This window comes from Cervus canadensis, chromosome 21 (genome assembly GCF_019320065.1).
Source record: "Cervus canadensis isolate Bull #8, Minnesota chromosome 21, ASM1932006v1, whole genome shotgun sequence".
Lineage (NCBI taxonomy): Eukaryota > Metazoa > Chordata > Mammalia > Artiodactyla > Cervidae > Cervus > Cervus canadensis.
In genome coordinates, this window is record NC_057406.1 from 18,674,574 (window position 1) to 18,680,697 (window position 6,124).

Below are 6,124 nucleotides of genomic sequence, written 5' to 3' on the forward strand. Positions count from 1 at the left end.
CATATTTCTAAACTGCTACTTTCAAAGAAAAATATGTTTACAGAACATTGAGCAACTGTGAGTGGGTGAGAATGGAGGTGTCCTTGTCACTTAGTGTACACTGGGGGAGGTGCTGTTAGAATCACTGGCATAAGCAGAATGAAATCAAAACTCACGGTAACAGAAATGGGACATTCATAGCAATATTTTTTTTAAACTGTATTTTTAATTGGAGGAAAATTGCTTTACAAAATTGTGTTGGTTTCCGTACAACAATGAGAGTCAGCCATAATTGCATATATATTCCCTCCTTCTTGAGCCTCCCTCCCTTCTCCCCATCCCATCCCCTCTAGATCATCACAGAGGGCCAGGCTGGGCTCCCTGTTATGCAGCAACTTCTCACCAGCTATCCATTTTACACATGGTAATGTGCATATGTCAAGGCTACTTTCTCCATTCATCCTACTTTCTCCTTCCCCCCACTGTATCCACAAGTCCATTCTCTATGTCTGCGTCTCCATTCCTTCCCTGTAGAGAGGCTCATCAATACCATTTTTCTAGATTCCATGTATATGTTTTAATATATGATATTTGTTTTTCTCTTTCTGACTTATTGCACTCTCATACTTTGTTTTCAAAAGCAAAAGGACCCTGGGAAAGCTATGACTATTTGAAGCATTATATCTTAGACACTAATGATCAACTTTTTTGAAAACTGGATATCCTCAGTTGTGTGACACTCATTCATCTCTTTTGCTACGTAAAAACCACTTTCCAGCATTGTCAGTCCTCTACTAGAAAATAGGTGGGATGAGAGAAAAAAAAAAAAAAAACCCACCTCATTTTAATTAAATGTTCATGTTTCTGGGCTGTTGGAAGTAGTAGCAGGCTTTTTAACCTCTGCCCTCTTTAGCTCTTCTTAGTGAGAATTCCAGAAATCTTCCATTTTTGTCCCTAGTCTTATTTCTTGAACTAATTTCCTATCAGGAAAGAAATTAGTAGTTAATAATGTCAGTTGCTAAGGCTGATCTTCAGGCTGTTTTCATCATGGTATAATTCCCTAATCTACAGAAAACAGCTCTTCAGTTCCACAGCTCAAACTTTTCTGTAACTCTTCTATTCACTTGAACTTATTTCTCTCCCTGCTGCTTTTTTTCCCCCCTTTCACTGCAAATAAATCTATCCAACTCTCATCTTAAGGCGTGATTTTGAATTAATTCCACCTCTGTGCTTTCTCATGTGCCATTCATCTCATCAGAAATGTCTTCTTCTGAGACATTTCTGTAGTAATCTGTGCCTAAGAACTGCTTATTGACCATGGAGATGAGAAGAGATTTTTCAGCTTAATTCCATGGCATGCTGATCATTCTATCACTGGGCCATTCTCTACTCACTAGGGTTCTCTTACTAGCTCTTGATACACTTTATTGCTGTTTTACTTACAGTTCAACTGTTAGCATATACATTTATATAAACTGTCAGTGATTTTAAAACTTGATTATTATTAGAATCACCTAAGGAGCTCTTTAAAAATACAGTTTCCAAGGCTCCCCACTCCATACTTACTGAAACTAAATGTTTAGCCTTTATACTACATAATCTATTTTCAAGTCCCTTTTTTAGTATGATTGACATGAAGAATGCCGTATATTTAATGTATAGAAGAGAAGCATATATCTGTGAAAAAATGAAATGTTTCATGAATTTGTGTGTTCTCCTTATCTAGGGGTCATGCTAATCTTCTCTGTATTGTTCTAATTTTAGTATGAGTGAGTCAAAGTTGCTCAGTCATGTCCAACTCTTTGTGACCCTATAGACAGTAGCCTGTCAGGCTCCTCTGTCCATGTGACTCTCCAGGCAAGAATATTGGAATGGGTTGCCCATTCCTTTCTCCAGGGGATCTTCCCAATCCAGGGATTGAACCTGGGTCTCTAACATTGCAGGCAGATTCTTTACTGTCTGAGCCACCAGGGAAGATTCAAGTGTGGGCTTTAGAGGGGCACACCCGGATTTTAGTGTACATGCTGCTGAAGCGAGCACTTTGATCTATATTTTTATTTTATATTTTAAGCAAACTCTCTAATGGATTTTAATATGACTGATTTGCTAAGCATGTATTGGTGGTGGTGGTTTAGTCACTGAGTTGTATCTGACTCTTGCAACCCCATGGACTGTAGCCCTCCAGGCTCCTGTCCATGGAATTCTCCAGGCAAGAATACTGGAGTAGGTTGCCATTTCTTTCACCAGGGGTTCTTCCGAACCCAGGGATCAGGCCTAGGTCTCCCGCATTGCAGGTGAATTCTTTACCAACCAAGCTACCAGGGAAGCCCCAAGCATGTATTGAGTACCATCAATTTAGATATCCTATAAATGATAGTAGCTAAGCATAATGAAACAGATACACTCAGTTTCTGCCCAGGCTTGTAGATGGATACCTGTTTGCACAAGGACCATGTTTCCTCTGGGCCTGATTGCTACTGATCTTTCCTTCTGGTCGAGAGTTGCTCTTTTAACAAAGAATGTAATGAAAGCTGGTCTGGTCTGGAGAACCTAGGGAGCAAATAAATACGCGACAGCTGTTTTATCAAAAAATCCCTCCCTTGGGAGATGGGGGCTTTGGGGTGACAGCAAATGGGTATAGAGTTTTGGAGGGGATAATGGAAATATTCCTATGGTGATGGTTACAAAACTCTGGATATACTAAAAGTCACCGACTTATACTCTAAATGGATGAATTTTCTAGTGTGTAAACCATATCTTGATAAAGCTGTTAAGAAAAAATCCCTCCTACTAACTAGGTGTTGGCATCACTCAAAATTTTCATTCATTACTTGTCATATCTTTTTTTGTAGAAGCCAATCTTGTTTATTTCTCTCATTTTGTCACTTTCTTATATCATTATTTAAATTCTTTTTTTCCCTTTCTTAAAACTTTCCTTCTCTGCATGGGAATGTTTCCTTTTATTTATCTTATTCCATTTGACAAACTTCTGTCCTCATTCCCTTGTCAGCATTTATGACTGTATTTACATCATCCTAAACTGAGGACTATGTTTTTTTTTTTTAAATTAAAAGACAGTTACACACACTGTAAAATAGTCTGACATCTGTCCATAGAAAGTCAGTTATACGGGTACCTTTTGTGAACCTGCAATATTCTTATCTCTACAACTAGAATGAAATATTTAATTCAAAGCTAATGTGTTTGAAGAAATCCTGTCCAGTAACATTCTCTTCAAATATTTTGGTCTGGATCTCACTATAGTTGAGAGAGACAGTCAAGAAAACAGATTCTGTTTTGTAGATTGAAAAGCTATGCATAAGCTTTATCTAAAGAGCTTTCATATAGAATGGAGGGATGAACAGAGTATACTGCTTACAAAATTTAAGCCAGAGCATTAAAACTGAAAGCATGAAAGCAATATTTAGCTACTTAGCAATCATTTTGATAACTGAAGGATTTTGGAGTTTGAGAAAATTGCAATACATCAAAAGACTGAATCTGAGGAATTCATGTGACAGAAAGATGCTGGCCTATGAATTAAATTTTGTAGCCCCAACAAAGGAAACCTCAATAAGACAGAAGCAATTACTTAAAGTCATTAGTTGTATAAAGGCTAGCAATGTCAGTGTCTTCATTACAATGCTTTGCCTCCAAATTGATACAACACATTTCATTTCAAATTTTCCCACTTTTAGTCCAGCTTTTTTCCTCAGCTGCCCACTGATGCCTCTTCTTTAATATGGATACAACAGTGTTAGAGCTCTTGATTACATTCTGGATATTTACTAGGCAAACATGATGGTGCCGTTCAAATTTGGAATTTACCATATGAATTAATGGGCTTCCCAGGTAGTGCAGTGGTAAAGAATCTGCCTGCCAATGCAGGAGATGTAAGAGACTTGGGTTCAACCCCTGGGTCAGGAAGATCCCCCGGAGGAGGAAATGGCAACCCACTCTGGTGTTCTTGCCTGGATAATTCCATGAACAGAGGAACCTGATGGGGTACAGTCCATGGGGTCTCAAAGAGTGGGAGATGACTAACTATACATTTCCTCTAATCATTCACTAAAGCAAAAAAATGATATTCATGATCTTTTCTTTCTCTTGTATTTTTACCCACCCCTTTCTACAAGGACAACTTGGTATTGTGTGTTTCTTTACTGCAAAGGTTTTGGCCAAATCTAAAGAAAATTGTCTCTGTCACTTGACCAAGACTGTGTCTTTATGCCTTTAATTAATATGTCTCTACATCACAAATGGAAAACAATGTCATAGTGGTGATCACTTACCTTATCCCTTATGAAAAGCAACAACAAAAATCTACTCTCCATGCTTCTCCTCCTTTACTGATTCCATGGAGTTTCTTTGTCCCTTGTCATAACACTCACTTCAAGGTATGACCGTAAAACAATCACTTATTATTTGAAGAACATTCAAATAGTCAGTTATATACTTACACTTAGAACATCTTTGTTAATCAAAATGTAGAACATAAATTTACCAGAAATGGGCATATCTGGAAGTCGAATGTTTTCTAAGACTTTATTAACACGACACAACTTGGAAGCCTAAATGTAATATCAACAACAGGAAGTGCAACATGAGGAATTTCAAAAACACAAATTAAATGTTATACATGTTGAAATTTGCTGAGTGAGAGAAGCAACTTGCATAACACTTCTTTTTACTAAGGTGAATTGAATTTATATTTTCAAACAAATGTAATCTGATTTATCTGATTAGGAGGAGACAAACATAAATATTTGAATACATATCCCTCTGATAGTGAAAGTGAAGTCTCTTAGTCATGTCCGACTCTTTGCGACCCCGTGGACTGTAGCCTACCAGGCTCCTCCGTCCATGGGATTCTCCAGGCAAGAATACTGGAGTGGGTTCATTTCCTTCTCCAGGGGATCTTCCCAACCCAGGGATCGAACCAGGGTCTCTCGCATTAGAGGCAGACGCTTTAACCTCTGAGCTACCAGGGAAGCCCTCTGATACATATACGTATATATGTGCTGTGCTTAGTTGCTCGGTCATGTCCAATGCTTTGTGACCCCAGAACTGTAGCCCTTCAGGCTCCTCTGTCGATGGACTTCTCCAGGCAAGATGCTGGAGTGGGTTGCCATGCCCTTCGCCAGGGGATCTTCCCAACCCAGAGATCGAACCCAGGTCTCCCGCATTGCAGTCGGATTCTTTACCATCTAAGCCACCAGGGAAGCCTATATATATATAGGACATATATATATATATACTTTAAGTTCATTAAGTTGACTCATCCATATGAGAATTCTCTAGATTGTCAATTAGCAGCTAAAATTTATTGTATCTATCCTTAGGATTTTCTATCTAGTTCTCATGTTTGGGATTTACATATTTGAAGTTAATACTCATACTTTAATACATAAAATATTTTATATCCAGATAATTTTGTCTATGATGAAAAAGTGATTGAAAATTATATAGGCAGTATATACTCTTAAAAAGTAAATAGGTAGCACACACTGGTGAAAAGTAAAAATAAGAAAGAGAAAAAATAAATTATTTCCAGTCTTGTGAAAACACATCCCAAATTCCAAAGTCAAATTTGGAGTATAACTTCAGCATAGTTCTATATCCTTATCCTCTTTCAGGCTTCACTTTCTTTAAGGTATGGTTCCTTGGGAAGTAGTTATAACTCATTGTTAAATTAATTTTTTAAACTTTTTATTTTGTATTGGGGTATAGCCAATTAACAATGTTGTGATAGTTTCAGGTAAAGAGTGAAGGGGCTCAGCCATACATAGACATGTAACTATTCTCCCCCAAACTCCCCTCCCATCCAGGCTGCCACATAATATTGAGCAGAGTTTCATGTGCTATACAGTAGGGCCTTAATTATCCATTTAAAATATAGCAGTGTGTACAGGTTCAATCCGACCTCCCTAACAATCTCTTCTTCCCACCCTTCCCTCCCTGCAACATAATTTTTAATATTAAGAAAGTAGAAAGCTTCTGGAAAGAACCCTAATCCTTTCACAATCTTTGATGATAATCACTTTGATGATAGTGACATTGCTTTGCACAATATTCAGTGTTATGCAATTATTTCCTGTTAGATAAAGGCTTAGGGCAAAGGGAAAATGTGCCAGGAATCTATCAT

At 37.8% G+C, this 6,124-nt stretch overlaps 1 non-coding gene across 1 annotated transcript; it reads right to left on the reverse strand.

Moving 5' to 3' along the window:
• Positions 1 to 1,660: 1,660 nt before the first annotated feature.
• LOC122424103 lies at positions 1,661 to 1,767 on the reverse strand. Its single transcript, XR_006264301.1, has one exon. It is a non-coding gene; the product is annotated as a U6 spliceosomal RNA (small nuclear RNA).
• Between the last annotated feature and the right edge of the window lie 4,357 nt (positions 1,768 to 6,124).